Source organism: Oryzias latipes, chromosome 24 (assembly GCF_053564925.1).
Source record: "Oryzias latipes strain Hd-rR chromosome 24, Olatipes_Hd-rR_3.1".
Taxonomy (NCBI): domain Eukaryota; kingdom Metazoa; phylum Chordata; class Actinopteri; order Beloniformes; family Adrianichthyidae; genus Oryzias; species Oryzias latipes.
The window spans coordinates 16,288,312-16,309,162 of NC_136260.1; the positions used below are offsets into that span (position 1 = coordinate 16,288,312).

General features: G+C 38.8%; 1 long non-coding RNA gene across 3 annotated transcripts in view; it reads left to right on the forward strand.

Moving 5' to 3' along the window:
• LOC110017725 (uncharacterized) overlaps window positions 1–20,851 on the forward strand; it is a 105,104-nt gene that overhangs the window by 67,039 nt on the left and 17,214 nt on the right. For all 3 annotated transcript variants that reach the window (XR_013654134.1, XR_013654136.1, XR_013654135.1), the window contains one exon: window positions 17,661–17,760. This is a non-coding gene — a long non-coding RNA (uncharacterized LOC110017725). The remainder of the gene's footprint in view (window positions 1–17,660; window positions 17,761–20,851) is intronic.

Below are 20,851 nucleotides of genomic sequence, written 5' to 3' on the forward strand. Positions count from 1 at the left end.
TACAATTTTGTCGTTTTTGCGATGGTGATGTGCGTGTGTGTGTGTATTTTTGTTGCGTTACACAATTGTCGTGTTGTTTTGTGCTTTGGGCGATTTTTGACCCCATTTTTTGGCGTTTTGACGCGTTTTTTTGACGTTTTGGACCTTTTTGAGTGTTCGACCCTCGTACCAGTTACAATATGGTCCTTGCACTCTGTGAGTGCTGCGGGCCATAATAATAATAATAATGAAACGAAGCAGAAACAATATAGAAGTTTTTGCAGTCAGGTGGCCTATGTATTTCAATGCGGCCTGTCTTTTACTATAGGCTGGGCATGTCTGTTTGGCTTTAAACCCGTCTTTTGAGGGCTTTTTGGGGCTTTTTTGTGTTTTTGTCGTCATTTTTGCGACTACAATTTTTACGTTTTTGCGTCGGTGTTGTGCGTGTGTGTGTGTATTTTTGTTGCGTTACACAATTGTCGTGTCGTTTTGTGCTTTGGGCGACTTTTGACCCCATTTTTTGGCGTTTTGACGCGTTTTTTTGACGTTTTGGACTTTTTGAGTATTCGACCCTCGTACCAGTTACAATATGGTCCTTGCAGTCTATGACTGCTGCGGGCCATAATAATAAACATTCGAAAAACAATATAGAAGTTTTTGCAGTCAGGTGGCCTATGTATTTCAATGCGGCCTGTCTTTTACTATAGGCTGGGCATGTCTTTTTGGCTTTAAACCCTTCTTTTGAGGGCTTTTTGGGGCTTTTTTTGGCTTTTTCGTGTTTTTGTCGTCATTTTTGCGACTACAATTTTGTCGTTTTTGCGTTGGTGTTGTGCGTGATTGTGTCTATTTTTGTTGCGTTACACAATTGTCGAGTCGTTGTGTGCTTTGGGCGACTTTTGACCCGATTTTTTGGCGTTTTAACGCGTTTTTTTGACGTTTTGGACCTTTTTGGGGGTCGACCCTCGTAGCAGTTACAATATGGTCCTTGCACTCTGTGAGTGCTGCGGGCCATAATAAAAATGAAACAAAGCAGAAACAATATAGAAGTTTTTGCGGTTAGGATTTCCTATGTATTTCAATGCGGCCTGTCTTTTACTATAGGCTGGGCAGGTCTTTTTGGCTTTAAACCCTTCTTTTGAGGGCTTTTTGGGGCTTTTTCGTGTTATTGTCGTCATTTTTGCGATTACAAATTTGACGTTTTTGCGTTGGTGTTGTGCGTGTGTGTGTGTATTTTTGTTGCGTTACACAATTGTTGTGTCGTTTTGTGCTTTGGGCGACTTTTGACCCCATTTTTTGGCGTTTTGACGCGTTTTTTTGACGTTTTGGACTTTTTGAGTGTCCGACCCTCGTACCAGTTACAATATGGTCCTTGCACTCTGTGAGTGCTGCGGGCCATAATAATAAAAAAACTTTCGAAAAACAATATAGAAGTTTTTGCAGTCAGGTGGCCTATGTATTTCAATGCGGCCTGTCTTTTACTATAGGCTGGGCATGTCTTTTTGGCTTTAAACCCGTCTTTTGAGGGCTTTTTGGGGCTTTTTTGGGTTTTTGTCGTCATTTTTGCGACTACAATTTTGACGTTTGTGCGTTGGTGTTGTGCGTGTGTGTGTGTATTTTTGTTGCGTTACACAATTGTCGTGTCGTTTTGTGCATTGGGCGACTTTTGACCCCATTTTTTGGCGTTTTGACGCGTTTTTTTGACGTTTTGGACTTTTTGAGTGTTCGACCCTCGTACCAGTTACAATATGGTCCTTGCAGTCTATGACTGCTGCGGGCCATAATAATAATGAAACGAAGCAGAAACAATATAGAAGTTTTTGCAGTCAGGTGGCCTATGTATTTCAATGCGGCCTGTCTTTTACTATAGGCTGGGCATGTCTTTTTGGCTTTAAACCCGTTCTTTGAGGGCTTTTTGGGGCTTTTTTGGTTTTTTGTCGTCATTTTTGCGACTACAATTTTGACATTTTTGCGTTGGTGTTGTGCGTGTGTGTGTGTATTTTTGTTGTGTTACACAATTGTCGTGTCGTTTTGTGCTTTGGGCGACTTTTGACCCCATTTTTTGGCGTTTTGACGCGTTTTTTTGACGTTTTGGACTTTTTGAGTGTTCGACCCTCGTACCAGTTACAATATGGTCCTTGCAGTCTATGACTGCTGCGGGCCATAATAATGAAACGAAGCAGAAACAATATAGAAGTTTTTGCAGTCAGGTGGCCTATGTATTTCAATGCGGCCTGTCTTTTACTATAGGCTGGGCATGTCTTTTGGGCTTTATACCTGTCTTTTGAGGGCTTTTTGGGGCTTTTTTGTGCTTTTGTCGTCATTTTTGCGACTACAATTTTTACGTTTTTGCGTTGGTGTTGTGCGTGTGTGTGTGTATTTTTGTTGCGTTACACAATTGTCGTGTCGTTGTGTGCTTTGGGCGACTTTTGACCCCATTTTTTGGCGTTTTGACGCGTTTTTTTGACGTTTTGGACCTTTTTGAGTGTTCGACCCTTCTACCAGTTACAATATGGTCCTTGCAGTCTATGACTGCTGCGGGCCATAATAATAATAATAATAAAAAAACTTTCGAAAAACAATATAGAAGTTTTTGCAGTCAGGTGGCCTATGTATTTCAATGCGGCCTGTCTTTTACTATAGGCTGGGCATGTCTTTTTGGCTTTAAACCCGTCTTTTGAGGGCTTTTTGGGGCTTTTTTGGGTTTTTGTCGTCATTTTTGCGACTACAATTTTGACGTTTGTGCGTTGGTGTTGTGCGTGTGTGTGTGTATTTTTGTTGCGTTACACAATTGTCGTGTCGTTTTGTGCTTTGGGCGACTTTTGACCCCATTTTTTGGCGTTTTGACGCGTTTTTTTGACGTTTTGGACTTTTTGAGTGTTCGACCCTCGTACCAGTTACAATATGGTCCTTGCAGTCTATGACTGCTGCGGGCCATAATAATAATAATAATGAAACGAAGCAGAAACAATATAGAAGTTTTTGCGGTTAGGATTTCCCATGTATTTCAATGCGGCCTGTCTTTTACTATAGGCTGGGCATGTCTTTTTGGCTTTAAACCCGTCTTTTGAGGGCTTTTTTGGGCATTTTTGTGTTTTTGTCGTCATTTTTGCGACTACAATTTTTACGTTTTTGCGTTGGTGTTGTGCGTGTGTGTGTGTATTTTTGTTGCGTTACACAATTGTCGTGTCGTTGTGTGCTTTGGGCGACTTTTGACCCCATTTTTTGGCGTTTTGACGCGTTTTTTTGACGTTTTGGACTTTTTGAGTGTTCGACCCTCGTAGCAGTTACAATATGGTCCTTGCAGTCTATGACTGCTGCGGGCCATAATAATAAACATTCGAAAAACAATATAGAAGTTTTTGCGGTTAGGATTTCCTATGTATTTCAATGCGGCCTGTCTTTTACTATAGGCTGGGCATGTCTTTTGGCTTTAAACCTGTCTTTTGAGGGCTTTTTGGGGATTTTTTGTGTTTTTGTCGTCATTTTTGCGACTACAATTTTTACGTTTTTGCGTTGGTGTTGTGCGTGTGTGTGTGTATTTTTGTTGCGTTACACAATTGTCGTGTTGTTTTGTGCTTTGGGCGACTTTTGACCCCATTTTTTGGCGTTTTGACGCGTTTTTTTGACGTTTTGGACTTTTTGAGTGTTCGACCCTCGTACCAGTTACAATATGGTCCTTGCAGTCTATGACTGCTGCGGGCCATAATAATAATAATAATGAAACGAAGCAGAAACAATATAGAAGTTTTTGCGGTTAGGATTTCCCATGTATTTCAATGCGGCCTGTCTTTTACTATAGGCTGGGCATGTCTTTTTGGCTTTAAACCCGTCTTTTGAGGGCTTTTTTGGGCATTTTTGTGTTTTTGTCGTCATTTTTGCGACTACAATTTTTACGTTTTTGCGTTGGTGTTGTGCGTGTGTGTGTGTATTTTTGTTGCGTTACACAATTGTCGTGTCGTTGTGTGCTTTGGGCGACTTTTGACCCCATTTTTTGGCGTTTTGACGCGTTTTTTTGACGTTTTGGACTTTTTGAGTGTTCGACCCTCGTAGCAGTTACAATATGGTCCTTGCAGTCTATGACTGCTGCGGGCCATAATAATAAACATTCGAAAAACAATATAGAAGTTTTTGCGGTTAGGATTTCCTATGTATTTCAATGCGGCCTGTCTTTTACTATAGGCTGGGCATGTCTTTTGGCTTTAAACCTGTCTTTTGAGGGCTTTTTGGGGATTTTTTGTGTTTTTGTCGTCATTTTTGCGACTACAATTTTTACGTTTTTGCGTTGGTGTTGTGCGTGTGTGTGTGTATTTTTGTTGCGTTACACAATTGTCGTGTTGTTTTGTGCTTTGGGCGACTTTTGACCCCATTTTTTGGCGTTTTGACGCGTTTTTTTGACGTTTTTGACTTTTTGAGTGTTCGACCCTCGTACCAGTTACAATATGGTCCTTGCACTCTGTGAGTGCTGCGGGCCATAATAATAACAATAATAAACATTCGAAAAACAATATAGAAGTTTTTGCGGTTAGGATTTCCTATGTATTTCAATGCGGCCTGTCTTTTACTATAGGCTGGGCATGTCTTTTTGGCTTTAAACCCGTCTTTTGAGGGCTTTTTGGGGCTTTTTTGGGTTTTTGACGTCATTTTTGCGACTACAATTTTTACGTTTTTGCGTTGGTGTTGTGCGTGTGTGTGTGTATTTTTGTTGCGTTACACAATTGTCATGTCGTCATGTGCTTTGGGCGACTTTTGACCCCATTTTTTGGCGTTTTGACGCGTTTTTTTGACGTTTTGGACTTTTTGAGTGTTCGACCCTCGTACCAGTTACAATATGGTCCTTGCAGTCTATGACTGCTGCGGGCCATAATAATGAAACGAAGCAGAAACAATATAGAAGTTTTTGCGGTTAGGATTTCCTATGTATTTCAATGCGGCCTGTCTTTTACTATAGGCTGGGCATGTCTTTTGGCTTTAAACCTGTCTTTTGAGGGCTTTTTGGGGATTTTTTGTGTTTTTGTCGTCATTTTTGCGACTACAATTTTTACGTTTTTGCGTTGGTGTTGTGCGTGTGTGTGTGTATTTTTGTTGCGTTACACAATTGTCGTGTTGTTTTGTGCTTTGGGCGACTTTTGACCCCATTTTTTGGCGTTTTGACGCGTTTTTTTGACGTTTTTGACTTTTTGAGTGTTCGACCCTCGTACCAGTTACAATATGGTCCTTGCACTCTGTGAGTGCTGCGGGCCATAATAATAACAATAATAAACATTCGAAAAACAATATAGAAGTTTTTGCGGTTAGGATTTCCTATGTATTTCAATGCGGCCTGTCTTTTACTATAGGCTGGGCATGTCTTTTTGGCTTTAAACCCGTCTTTTGAGGGCTTTTTGGGGCTTTTTTGGGTTTTTGACGTCATTTTTGCGACTACAATTTTTACGTTTTTGCGTTGGTGTTGTGCGTGTGTGTGTGTATTTTTGTTGCGTTACACAATTGTCATGTCGTCATGTGCTTTGGGCGACTTTTGACCCCATTTTTTGGCGTTTTGACGCGTTTTTTTGACGTTTTGGACTTTTTGAGTGTTCGACCCTCGTACCAGTTACAATATGGTCCTTGCAGTCTATGACTGCTGCGGGCCATAATAATGAAACGAAGCAGAAACAATATAGAAGTTTTTGCAGTCAGGTGGCCTATGTATTTCAATGCGGCCTGTCTTTTACTATAGGCTGGGCATGTCTTTTGGGCTTTATACCTGTCTTTTGAGGGCTTTTTGGGGCTTTTTTGTGCTTTTGTCGTCATTTTTGCGACTACAATTTTTACGTTTTTGCGTTGGTGTTGTGCGTGTGTGTGTGTATTTTTGTTGCGTTACACAATTGTCGTGTCGTTGTGTGCTTTGGGCGACTTTTGACCCCATTTTTTGGCGTTTTGACGCGTTTTTTTGACGTTTTGGACCTTTTTGAGTGTTCGACCCTTCTACCAGTTACAATATGGTCCTTGCAGTCTATGACTGCTGCGGGCCATAATAATAATAATAATAAAAAAACTTTCGAAAAACAATATAGAAGTTTTTGCAGTCAGGTGGCCTATGTATTTCAATGCGGCCTGTCTTTTACTATAGGCTGGGCATGTCTTTTTGGCTTTAAACCCGTCTTTTGAGGGCTTTTTGGGGCTTTTTTGGGTTTTTGTCGTCATTTTTGCGACTACAATTTTGACGTTTGTGCGTTGGTGTTGTGCGTGTGTGTGTGTATTTTTGTTGCGTTACACAATTGTCGTGTCGTTTTGTGCTTTGGGCGACTTTTGACCCCATTTTTTGGCGTTTTGACGCGTTTTTTTGACGTTTTGGACTTTTTGAGTGTTCGACCCTCGTACCAGTTACAATATGGTCCTTGCAGTCTATGACTGCTGCGGGCCATAATAATAATAATAATGAAACGAAGCAGAAACAATATAGAAGTTTTTGCGGTTAGGATTTCCCATGTATTTCAATGCGGCCTGTCTTTTACTATAGGCTGGGCATGTCTTTTTGGCTTTAAACCCGTCTTTTGAGGGCTTTTTTGGGCATTTTTGTGTTTTTGTCGTCATTTTTGCGACTACAATTTTTACGTTTTTGCGTTGGTGTTGTGCGTGTGTGTGTGTATTTTTGTTGCGTTACACAATTGTCGTGTCGTTGTGTGCTTTGGGCGACTTTTGACCCCATTTTTTGGCGTTTTGACGCGTTTTTTTGACGTTTTGGACTTTTTGAGTGTTCGACCCTCGTAGCAGTTACAATATGGTCCTTGCAGTCTATGACTGCTGCGGGCCATAATAATAAACATTCGAAAAACAATATAGAAGTTTTTGCGGTTAGGATTTCCTATGTATTTCAATGCGGCCTGTCTTTTACTATAGGCTGGGCATGTCTTTTGGCTTTAAACCTGTCTTTTGAGGGCTTTTTGGGGATTTTTTGTGTTTTTGTCGTCATTTTTGCGACTACAATTTTTACGTTTTTGCGTTGGTGTTGTGCGTGTGTGTGTGTATTTTTGTTGCGTTACACAATTGTCGTGTTGTTTTGTGCTTTGGGCGACTTTTGACCCCATTTTTTGGCGTTTTGACGCGTTTTTTTGACGTTTTTGACTTTTTGAGTGTTCGACCCTCGTACCAGTTACAATATGGTCCTTGCACTCTGTGAGTGCTGCGGGCCATAATAATAACAATAATAAACATTCGAAAAACAATATAGAAGTTTTTGCGGTTAGGATTTCCTATGTATTTCAATGCGGCCTGTCTTTTACTATAGGCTGGGCATGTCTTTTTGGCTTTAAACCCGTCTTTTGAGGGCTTTTTGGGGCTTTTTTGGGTTTTTGACGTCATTTTTGCGACTACAATTTTTACGTTTTTGCGTTGGTGTTGTGCGTGTGTGTGTGTATTTTTGTTGCGTTACACAATTGTCATGTCGTCATGTGCTTTGGGCGACTTTTGACCCCATTTTTTGGCGTTTTGACGCGTTTTTTTGACGTTTTGGACTTTTTGAGTGTTCGACCCTCGTACCAGTTACAATATGGTCCTTGCACTCTGTGAGTGCTGCGGGCCATAATAATAAAAAAACATTCGAAAAACAATATAGAAGTTTTTGCAGTCAGGTGGCCTATGTATTTCAATGCGGCCTGTCTTTTACTATAGGCTGGGCATGTCTTTTTGGCTTTAAACCCGTTCTTTGAGGGCTTTTTGGGGCTTTTTTGGTTTTTTGTCGTCATTTTTGCGACTACAATTTTGACGTTTGTGCGTTGGTGTTGTGCGTGTGTGTGTGTATTTTTGTTGTGTTACACAATTGTCGTGTCATTTTGTGCTTTGGGCGACTTTTGACCCCATTTTTTGGCGTTTTGACGCGTTTTTTTGACGTTTTTGACTTTTTGAGTGTTCGACCCTCGTACCAGTTACAATATGGTCCTTGCAGTCTATGACTGCTGCGGGCCATAATTATCTGCTTAACAGCCAGAAGGCCAGACTTTGTGGTTTGGAGATCATGGGTGATGATCTTCATAGTGCTAATATCCGCTGTGCTGTGACATGAAACTAATGGATATTTAAAGTTCAAGCGCTTGTCAATCGGGGCTGATAATTACTTATTAGTGTGTGGAAGAATCACCAGTGGCAAAGAAGGGGAAACAAAAAAAGAAAAAAAAAGAAATGAGGTTTCTGTTCTGGTTAGTTTGGGTCCTCTGTGTTTTCTTCTTAGAAGTTTTGTATGTCGTTTTTGGTTTTTGACCTTTTTTCTGTTTTTTTACTTGAGTTTACTTAAATTTAGTTTATTTATTAATGAAAAACAAATTCTACTTGAACAAATTTAATTTTAATTGTTTTAAATCCTTCTGGACGAGAGTTATAATTTCATTTTCCTAAACCACAATTGCAATTGATCATTCGTTTTTACAAAAATGAGCAAACTGAGGTTTATAGGAATTAAATTGTTGTATAATGATTGATCTCATCCGGCATTTGAAATGTCATTTTTGTTTAGCATTTTTCCAAAGACAATTTTACAAGTATTCTTTGTTTTGAGCTTGTGCACCTGCCGTAGAATCACTTCTTACACTCAAGTGGGTGGATTAGTTCTTGTGGGACTTTCAGGTGTCCTTTTAATGATGAGTCCATCAGTTTGTTTCACAGGACTGGAGCTGGCACTCTTTGCTTGTACAGTACCTTCCTTTTGTGTGTGTGTGTGATTGTGACACTCAGGTTGTGCAGCTCCTGTTTCCCATGAGTCAGTAGCCATCAAACCGGGCTTCATAAGGTTGATGGTCATCATTAATAAAGTGATAAACACTGTTGAAGCCCCAGAATCTGTGTATTTGTGAGTTGTTGTTTTTTTTTGCTGCAATCTACACATTTTCTCCCGTAGTCTTTTGCACAACCCATAAGCGTAACACTGTGTAAAACATGGAAGAAGAGCACAAAATAGAGTTTCATCTGAGTTATCATATCTTGTCTGCAAACTTTAATTGTGCTGTTTTTTGTTTTGTGTGCAGCTGTGTAATCTATGCAAACACACTGTTTTTTTCCTGATTAGATTCTAAGGGAACAAAAAACTGGAGTTCTCCACCTATGAAATTTGAAACCTTTGTGGTAGTAGGTCCCTGTCTTTGGCTGGTGGGTAGTAGTAGTTAGTTTTTTTTTTCTTCTTTTTTTGCAAAAGAATTTTGATGATAAAACTTTCTTTCTGCAAAAGATGTTTTTTTTTAATGTAAAAACATCTTGGCTTTTTGCAACTCAGTGATATTTTTAGACCTTGATTCCTAATAATCCTTCTCCAATTACGGATTATCTCTGAGTCATAAAAAAGCTGCAGTTTACCAAATGCAAAAGATGAATCGCTGGGCTCAGGTAAGGTGAAGCCGACCAGCAGGTAACACTGATCCCAGCTAATCCCACTGATCTATTAGAGCAGGTTGTCATGGTGACCTCGGGAGTTTGGGGTAAAAACAGCAAGGCTTTTCATTTGTGTAGATAATCAACTGTATCCAGAATTAAAAAAATGGGATAATCCAAAACTACAAATCAGAAAATACTTGCTTTGTGCTTTGCAAGGTTTTAGTTGAGTATCTTGGCTTTATCTGCACATCACTTTTTCAGGGATGGAGTTATTTTTGTTGGCTGCTGCTTTGTAAAGACGTTACAGGATCAAACTACTGCACTTCCTCTCATTGTGGTCTGATGAATCGGTGTAGACTCCAGCAACACACACCAAATTTGATTTATTCTTCTGCCCATGTAATGCAAAGTTTATGTATTTACTTTTCCTCTTTTGGTGACTCTGGCATGTTACCCAGTCTGATGGGCGGGCCACAAGGTCCCCGCTCCTCTCCAGGCTGACACGTCCACTTGTAGACGACTACATCCTTCATTTCCTCGTCTGAGCTGAGATCTGGCTCAAAACTGTACGGCTGCATGGCTCCCACGTTGCTCGCCATTTTTGCGGTACCGATAATGTAAGTTAGGCTGTATGACCTACAAAACAACGCTTTTTTTTTTTTTTTTTTTTTAGCTAAATACTGTATTAAAATTAAAATAAAATATGAAATTGTTAATTAAAAGACCACTGGGAGCACTTTTAAAATAATTCAGATGATCGAAGTGAATCTTAAAAAGACTTCCAGCTCAGCTTTTCTGCCTTTGTGATTATTTATTTTTTAGTCGCAAAATAGATTTCCTGATTCAAGAAGGAAGACGTATTAGTCTGCACATTGTCTTTTCTTCATCACATCCAAGATGAGCTTCCACTGAATAAACAGCAGCCTCGCCTGCCCACTCAGAATCAGTGCTAATTTAGAGCCAATTGCAATTCTTGGCAGATCTGGATATTAAAGTTGGGACTTCTACTGATATAACCCCATCATTATCTAATTTGGCTAATGAAAGCTTACAGTGTTGTTGATTTAAATATAAAAAAAAAAAACTAAAAAACTAATATGGATTATTTAAGTTCTTTTTTTTTTTTTTTAACAAACTTTCCTTGTCTTTGGATAAAGGTCTCAACCAGACACATTTATCATCTTGGTATTTACTCAAACACTGCAGAGATTTGAAATACCCTGTCCTTTTGCTCTCCAAAGAGAACCTGTCAAGCTTGTCATGGTTGGTTGATGTGGACATAATTTCAATTTTGTCTTCGTGTGTGGAGTTTGCTCACTTGTGTGTTTGGCTGGAAAGCTATCTCTAAACGTTTTTAGATGGGTTCCACGTGATTTCCATGGTCACAGAGGGTGAGCGAATGTGTCTGCAGAGTGCTCAGAAAATTTGTGAGCTGTGTGGATAATTCTTCCTGTTTGGTCCTGACTGTCCAGGGTGCCATTGGCCTTCACCAATGGAACCTGGGTAGGCTTCAGACTCCTGTGACCCTTAACACAAAAAAAGCAGATTTAAAAGATGGATGGACGAACCATCCTTCATCCACGCTTTAATGTATGCAACACGGGGAATGCTCTAATGTGCTGCATTAAGATTGCAGAAATGGCATTGTGGATTGAAGGTTCACCTAAATAGCTCATTTTGCGTCAAAGGAACAAGGCCAAACACGTCACAGCTGTGCACTGTCTGCTCTGCAGAACTGGACTCAATTTTCTTTCCTTCAATGAGCTATTTAACTGCGGGAAAATGGCTCTCCACGTCAGGATCTTATTTTACAAGTAAATCAATCTAGATGGTATTTTTCTTTGCTGGCATCGTTGGAGTGACGCTTTATTTACACGTGTGGGGCTTTTTCATTAGCATGCCATGTCAAGCGCAGAAGGCAGAGAGGGAGAGAAAATGGCTTTAATTACAATATCAATCAAATAATTTTCATGCCTGAAAAATGAGCAGAAACAAGAAAATATTGAATCTGAAAGTGTTTTCACATTGTTTGATGTCTGGACACAATATTGAATGCTTGTGGAAAAAAAATCCACAAGAGAATGCTGTTAGGGACAACAGCCTTTTAGTACATTTTATTGATCACAAAGAGAAATGAAAGTGTATACATGCTTAAAATTTTCTGGGTTGTTGTTAATTTTTTTAAAAATATTTATTTATTTAATCCCCCACAAATAGATACAATTCTGGCAATGCAGGAGCTGTCTGCATCAGTTATTCACCCTGGAGCTTGGAATTTGACAGCTCTCACTTCATCATGTTGTTGCAGCAGCTTGAGGACAGCCAGTAAATGTGCTGATTTCATCTCGGTTTCTCGCAGGTCCTGTCTATTACCGAAGCACTAACCTGACCCGAGAAAGGACCGGTCCTGCTTCAGGCCAGCAGTATTTAAACCCCCTGATCCTCCTCAGACAACCTGTGAACCTGGTGATAAATGCTACAATGCTCTCTAGGATGGTCCCAAAACTGAGCCAACCTCAGACATTTTACTCAAAATTCCTCCTACAGCCCTTGTCTTTCATTTTTTTTTATGTTTTCTAGAAGTTTTTTTTTTAAGGATACTTTAGAGTTTCTCACTTTGAACAACCTCTTTGATACCTCTAAGTCACGGTTCAAAAGCACTATTTCCACAGAGATGCTGTCTTTGACAGGAGCCTTGAGAGCAGCTGTTAGTTACTCTTCACTTTTCTCTTGCACAGAATTTTTTTTTATCACTTCCTTTGCAACAAGTCTCCACGCTTTGAACTATACTCAGTTAAATCATTAGAAGAAAAGAAATGTTATCTGTTAAACCAGTTTTAGGGGTCACCAAAGGGTTTTGTGTTGGAACTCCTCCCTTTAAATGAGTTAGGTCAGATCATCTGCAGTCTGTCATTCCTGGAAGCAAAATGTATTCTTCAGATAAATAGTATTTTGTTGTTTTGAAACAGCAGCCTATCAGCATAAAAAGGCTTTTACCTGTCTGCAACAGGCTTTTAATGCAACTTTGCTTCATGTATTAAGATAAGTTAAGACATGCCTTTATTGTCACTGTCCACTTGGACAATGAAATTGCAGTCACCATTGAAGTGCAAAAAACAAAATCTAACAAGGTATAATATAAAAATGTCAGTGTGTACAAAATGTACAGAGTGTACCAAGGAAATGTGCAAATATGCAAAATATGAAATGTTCAAATATAAAAATGTCCGTAACTATGTGCAGGGTGATATGTACAGATATAAACATGTCAGATTTTGCCAAAACAGCATGGAGGTAGGAAAGTGATGACAGCTTACACAGGAAAAATACTTAAATTAGCATATATATATATGCATATATACATATATAAAAATACAGTATGCATTGGCATATGCTGTGGCAAATTAAACTATTAAAATGCAAACTACAGTTTAGATCATAATAGTATTCACAGAAATCTGCACAAAAATAGTCTTTATTGGCATAAAGATTCTTTATGTCTGAGCTGTGGAGATTTTTGAAAACCTCAGACAGACGACATCCTTGTCATTTGTTATGTTTGTAAAGCAACAGTGACAAAAAGCTGAAATATGCTTTCAATTCTTCAACTTAACAACAGTGCTATAATGCTATAATATTAATAAAGAAAAAACATAAGTTTAAATAAATGTGTTTAAAAGTAATAAAATGTCAGCAGCAAAATATTAGTAGTTAAAACATTTAATTTCAATGTCTGTGAACTGACACGTTTTCTTTTTATGAAAATAAAAGTCTATAAATCAAATCTATTCAATCACTTGAGGCAAGAGAGACTGCCTGAATTATCACGTTTTGCCTCTACTTTAACACTGCAACATTATGATTTTGTAGTAATGCTACTTTTTAAAGGTAATTTTTTGGATTTAAGAAATGTCACTCAGCTGATGACTTTATGCCACAATGACTGGCACTAGTTTCATTTACAACTGTTCTTTTTCGGACTCTATGAACCTAATTAGTTATGTTACAACATTATTTATGAAGAGATGCTTCCTTCTTTTGGCCATCTGAATCAGCCCTTTATTATTCATATGCAGCAATATCTGGGGTTGCCATATCTGTCTAATATTATCCTCCTTTTGCACATTTGACTGTATGCTGTTGCTTTTATGACACTGGCTGCATGGTGGCGCAGTGGTTAGCGCTCTTGCCTCACAGAAGCCCCCGGTTCAAGTCTCGGCTGGGGGACCTGAAACAGAACATCAACAGGGGACCTTTCTGTATGGAGTTTGCATGTTCTCCCCGTGCATGCGTGGGTTCTCTCGGGTCTCCGGCTTCCTCCCATTTTACAAAAACATGCTTCATAGGTCAATTGGCAACTCCAAATTGTCCCTAGGTGTGAGTGGGAGTGTGAATGGGTGTGTGATTGTGGCCCTGCGACACACTGGCGAACTGACCAGGGTGTCCCCTGCCTTCGCTCGCAAGTGGCCGGGATAGACTCTGGCAGCCCCGTGACCCCGAAAGGGATAAAATGAAGAAGATGAATGAATAAAATATACGGGAATACGCTCATTCTTAATTTAAAAAAGTCCACAATTACTTGTTTATCCTTCAGTATCACCGCCATGTTATAACAAACTAAAGAAATGCATTTTAAGTGCTCAGGCTCTAAAGTTTTTGCCGCTTCTGTAGTGATCATGTAACCTTACTGATGTTGCCTTCTACGGCTTTTTTCTGCCGCAGGTGACCTGGAAAGTGAAGATGCTTAATAGGCTGTTAAATGGGGATGGCTGCAGCACCCAAACGCTGCTGATGCAAAAACTGCAGCCTTTTTGTTCATCTGCTCTAAAAGGAGACGATGCTGCACAAAAACCTTGCTTTACAATCAAACTTTTTTTTTCTTGCAGGTCAAACTAATTTGCACAGAAAACATTTAGATGGTTTTTCCTGACATATTTTATTTTCCACACCCATTTAAGATAACATTTTTAAAATTCATTGTACGCATTAATTCAGCATGGTGTCTGTTTTCCAGCTAAAATAGCTGCAACATTGTTTTCTTGACATTTCCAATTTAAATGCCACAGGCTGTTCATTTAAGAAAAAAAGATGTTTACTCTCAGGCTTAAGACTTTCTTTGGGGTCCACAGAGCTGAAATACCCAAAACAAATAATATAGACTGAGGCAACAGCAGAAATATGAAAGTATTTCTTTTGGGACCCCAGAAAAAAAATACTTCGTATGTTTTAGTAATTCTGATTAAAAAAAAGAAACCCTGGACAAATATTTTACTCTAGCAGGACTGGGTTATGAATAAGTAAAGTTAATATCTGCTTTTGTTATGAGGAAATGCATTCTGACATTCAGAGTAGCAGAAATGAAACAAAAGCGCATTACATTACCACATCCATTGTTGCTGAATCATCACCCTCCTTCAACGTGAGTGGGCAGCCGGTAGGAGTGCATTTCAGGGCCTTTTTCAAGTCCAGCCACTCCTGTTTTGAGAAAGCAGGGATGAGTAACTTCTGCGATCACTTTAGGCATTATGGAGGACAATAACAGTGCTTCTAAATCCACTCAGATGCCCACGTCCACTTTTAGACAGTTTAATGAGTTTTTGGAAGATCAGGTCAAACACTGACCAAAGTGTCTGCTCTATGTTTCTGTAATGTTGCAGCGCAGTCCTTAAAGTTTACACCAATGGAATAAAAGATTCAAGAGGTTTATTTCATCATTAAACATGAGCGAATTTTTATGAGGAGCTTTGGTTGAAATGCAAAATAATCAAATAAGCAACTGAGGCATTTGAAAGGATTTTACATGTTCCAAGGTTGTCTATAACTGTGGCTTTCGGGCATTGCCCCCCAGGAGGCGCTATAGCTTTAACAGCTCTGTGGGAAAGAGAAGTTCCTGACTCTGCTTGTTTGCAACTACATACACCAGGCATGTGTGACACATTCCAGAATGCGCTGAACATTGGTTTTTGCCCAATCAAGGGCGTTCACTCACAGTTGGAAGATGCGAAATGTCGAAGCGGTCCAAATCACACAAATCTTGCTGAAGGCTTTTTCTTTCACAGCTCTATTCCGATATCCAAAAAACGTATAGGGCCATAATTCTGGCTGGGCACAAATCGCAATTAAATTTTCTTTTCTAATTTATGATGGATTTTCAAATATTTGACACTTCCATGTTTTAAAAAGGACGCCCAAACTTCATTACCAAAATTAATCAACACCACAAAAAAAACTGTAATTAACCTAAAGCCAAGTAAAACAAAAAATGTATGATTTTTATCCCAAGTCACGCAAGACTGGCTTTTTTCTGCTCCTATTTATGTTGGGGAAAAAATTAATTAGACGCACATTATAAACCACTTTAGAAACGAGGCACATACTCTATTTAACGGAACTTAGCATGTTTTTTGCATTGCAGTATAAACTTAGCATGTTTTTTGGCATTGCAGTACTGGAGTCTCATGTTGTCATTGTTCATCCGTGTGTTCACTGCTGCACAGGTTTCTTCCTAAGCTCCAAGCTTGTTTTCTTGCAGGGTAAAAAATGAATAAATATTCAAGATAGTCGCTGGGAATTGCTTGCCTTGTCAGTCATATCAGGATAACATGATATCTGCAGGGAAATGTCAGTGTCAGAGGTGCAAATTGGAAAGAATTGGCTTTTTCCTTCAGCTGATGGGACTGAGACGGGTGGAGGGAATGCACAACAGAGGCAGTGAAGTGATGACGCAGAGAAACTGGGGAAAAAGTGCTTTTTACGTAAATGCTTTATGTTTCTAATTTCTTTGGAGATTAACAAATAAAACACAAACTCTTGATAACCTTTGGAGTCATAAATATGTAACTTTTTTTTTACTCATTCATTCATCTTCTTTACCGTTTATTCCCTTTCGGGGTCACGGGGTTGCCAGAGCCTATCCCGGCCACTTGGGTGTAGGCAAGGGATGCCCTGGACTGGTCGCCAGTCTGTCGCAGGGTAGAATATCCTCAATCACACGTCCATTCACTCTCACACCTATGGACAATTTAGAGTTGCCAATCAACCTATGTAGCATGTTTTTGGATGGTGGGAGGAAGCCGGGGATCCCGGAGAAAACACATGCATGCACGGGGAGAACATGCAAACTCCACACAGAAAGGTCCCCCGTTGATGTTGTGTTTTTCATGTCCCCCAGCCGGGACTTGAACCGTTGGCCTTCTTGCTGTGAGGCAAGAGCGCTAACCACTGCGCCACCGTGCAGCCCTTTTTTTTTTTTTTTACGTTTACTCTTTTTACTCCTGATAAGCAATTAATTTAGTTGGATGACAAAATGTCAGTTTGCTACAATTTCTGTATTTTTTTTTAATTTAGAAGTTAGCCATAATGAGGTTGTCTTGACTATGTTTGAAGTCTTTAGTTGGATTTATGTCAGGGATTATTCTTCCTTTTGATTTCAGTTATGTCACTGATAATTACAGCAAATTCAATCACACTGGGCATTCAAAACTGGGGGGGAAAAAACGGAGACACTCAGCATAACATATTTATTTAAAATGCTCACTTGAACAGAAAAACAATTTTTTTCTTTCTTTTTTAAATAAGCTGAACAAAAAGGCTTTGAAAATTGAGCCTGTTATTCATTTCCACTCCGACCCTCAGAGGAAATTTCAGATGAACCGGTTTAAACTGCAACTTGAATCTACCATTGAACTTCTGCAAGGCCATTTTCAAACTCCACACCTCCATGTCCAACTTTAACCTGCATTTTATTCAAGGTGGAATAGATTCAAATGGCCTTCTCACAGAAGTGGCACAGGCTAGAAACTGAATCGAGGGGATAAGTATGGAATAAATGACCCTGAGAGGCAGCAGATGAGAAAAATAATTTAAATAGAACAAAAAGATGAAGGCACGCTGCTCTAGCTATTCTGCTTGCTATTTCTTGCAGTATTCGAAATTTCTTTCATGCATTGTTTTTATCCAAACTAAAAATATTAAATAATTTATCGATCTGCTATATTTGAGCTCCCGGCTGCCATGAAATATTTTTGCATGTTTTTCTTTCCTTTTGTCAATAACTGTGATGCATTTGTTGATTGCTTTTTGATTTATTGGTTTATATCAAACATACATTTTAGACAATACAACAAAAATCACAGACTAAGTGCAGACTAAAAAACAGCTAAACTGTTAAAAATCCTTAAAAAAAAACAAAAAAAAAAAACGGGTTCCTGTTGAAAAAAAGAAACCACAGGGATGTCCACATGAAGGAGGAATCCTCTACCAGGACGGACAGGCGATGTCCCAGAAATCTTAGAGAAAAATTAGCTTATCTAACTCCACAACTATGTGTTTGAATATTCCAGCAGATGGGCTTCATCCAGGTGGAGTTGTGAGACGGCTGGGGGCTCAAGACGAGCCAGAGGCGAGGTCCACGGCTAAGGACAGGATGCATACAATACACACGTAGGTTATATTAAATTCATTAAAGATGGTGATCATTAACTAAAGATAAGTAGAGTTTGATGCATTAAAGTTATTAAAACTGGTTTGGACAAACAACAATTCATTTAGTTAACTTAAAAAAAACTAATTTAAACAAAATCAATAATAAATTCATTCAAAATAATTTTTGCTCAAGATTTGTACAATTTAACCTTAAATTAAGTTAAGCTTATTTAGTTTAAATACCTAATTGGGTTCCACAAAGGAATTATTGCTAAAAAAATAAAAATAAAATATAAAAAAGATAGCCGTAAAAACTAGAACGAAAAGATGCATGTTTAAGGTATTGCAAAGTCAGATTTTTAAAGTCGCCTCACCACAACTTGTGAGAAGAAATGTCTAACAGATTTAGTTGATTGTTTTTTTTTTTGTTTTTTTTTTTTTTAACATTTTGTGTCCCTTCGGCCAAGGGGTCAAACATCTTTATTGTGGGGGGGTCCGAGGGGTCATTGATGATCTGGAAAGCTCTTTTTAGCAACAGGAACTGAACCGTCAGTATAACTCCAAGGCAAGAGAAGCACAAACGGAAAGAATTTCTACATTTACATTCAGTCTGTAACAATAAAACAATGATGCATGAGCCTCTTTTGGATATATTTGGGCCATATTTTGCTGCAGAGCACATAACAACCAAAAGGTAATTGTTTAGGCTTTCAGAGGAAAACCTATTTTTATTTTAAATCAACTTGAATTTAATTGATTCTTTTTTCTATTTTTATTCAAGAACAATTCTTATTTAAAAGAGACAGTTTAACTGAAAAGCATGTTTCATTTTAGCCATTGTAAAAAAATCAAAAAGAACATGAACCATTAGGTAAAACCTGTATGACGAGCTGTAGAAAGCATAGATAACACAAATTCTGCATTGTAAGTTTGATTTCTGAGATGTGAATAAGATGGATTTGGTCCTTTCTTTCAGATTGACAAAGGTAAAGGAAGTTACCAAATAAAGGGGGGCAGGACCACACTTCAACCACCTGATGACAATGATCATCTACCCACCCCACAGGCCAATTTAACCTCACCTCATTCTTTCCACCCCTGATTTATTTTATATTTGCTACTATTCTTGACATTATCTATTCTTGCTTCTGTGTTCTCTTCATTTTCTGCCCCGTTTCTTCTTCTTTCCTACTATTAGTCAGAAAAATATTATCAAGAATTCTCCAAGAACTCTCACCTACTAACTTACAATATGGTTTATTTCACAATTATCGTTCTCATCAGCAAATGCATAAAACAGAACAAATCTTAGTTTGGTAGTTCCTTAACCCTTGTGCCATCTTAGATGACCCCCCCCCCCCCCCCCCCCCCTGCATTGACGTGTTCTCCCTACCATGACAAAAGGTGGAATAAGGTTGAAAGATTTCATGTAATCCATAGACACCAGTGAGGATCACAAATCATTGAAGAAAAGAGGTTCAGAGCACTGTCTAGTGGGTCTAGATGACCCAACTCCCAATGTTAAAGTGCCTAGGATAGCACAAGGGTTACATAGTATGCACATTAAACCCAAGACACAAAAGAAATACAGCGTTAGAAGGGTGAAATGGCTTAGAACAACTTGAATAAAGTCATGACATAACGGTAAATGAACTCAAAGTACAATCATTATTTAACGTTGCTTCCTCGCATCGAATTCCTTTTTATGATTGTCACACTTGCAAGTGTTGTCCTAAACAGTCACATGCTTTAAGTTTATATGCATTTCTTCTATTCAGGATCATTTCCTTTCTGCAACATTTTTTGTTCTTGCAGTTGAAACTTAAGGACCCTTGAAACCTGAGTTTGACATTCCCCCCACAAAACTAAATAAATTGATTCCTCAAATTGATAACTTGTGGCCGCAAATAAGCTTTTTGTGGGCACAGATTAGTACTTTGTGCACACAAGTGAGCATTTTGGTAGTATAATGTGTGCACAAATTAGTATTTTGGCACAGAAAATGCTTCTAAATCGCTTATTTGTGGGCAGAAAAATCCTATTTTGTGGCTAATTAGTGCACACAAATTAGGTTTGTGTCCATAAATTATTAAATTGAGAGAACAGTTATATTTTCTTTTTACTGCCATGTCCAGGGCGCCACAGAAACTGAATTTAAAAAAAGAACAGCAAGTGTGTTAACGAAATGTGATCTCTGCATTTGACCCATCAGCTACAGACAGTCATGTTCAGAAAGCATTTGGTGGTTAAACCCCACCCCCAATCCAAACCCTTGATGTTGAGTGTCAAGAAGGGAGGCGTTGGGTCCCATTTTTTGAGTCGCTATGACTGCTGTGGATTTGAACTCACAACCTTCCAGTCTCAGGGTTGGACTCTCAACCACAAGCTCTGACTGACAGATTTGTTATTTACATAAAGTTGCTGCTAAAACATCCAAATTTCCAAATTGCATCTAAAACGTTTATATGATGCTAATCAAGACAATTGAGTTGAACTTTTCTTTCTTTTTGAAAGTCCAATAAATTTTGTGAGGCCTGTGTTTTTGTTTTATATAAAAAATTGACAGCAACTCAAAAGTTGTCAAATTTTCAGTCCAAAGTTTTGATTTATTTTGTCATCTCCAAGGTTTTCCAGTGACCTTTGTGGGTTTGCTTTTATTAACGTGGAGTACCTACAATTCCCCCCCCGTCTGAAAGTTCCTTGTTGATGTTCACGATTTTTTTTGTCAACTCTCAAAAACTCAATAATGCAAAAATCACATTTTTCTCAAACATGAAATCTGAACTTCGTGAATTCTATATATTTCTAGACTGTGAACTGCATACATTTTTCAGTGGAGACAGCACAGCCAAGCGTGGTCTGCATGACTTGTCTCAGAATTTAATTCCAGTGGAACGATGGCCTCCTCGGGACAAATTTCCATATTCTCCACACTCTTCATTTTTTCATGTATCTTGAAGCTAAAGCCAGGCATGTACATTCCTTGTCAGACCTGCCTAAAAGAAGGACATCTAACCCTCCCTAATGTTACATATCAGTTCCTTTGACCCATTCTTGGACATTTAAGGATGACAATTTTTTTTTTTTGAATGGAAGAAGACGTCATTTG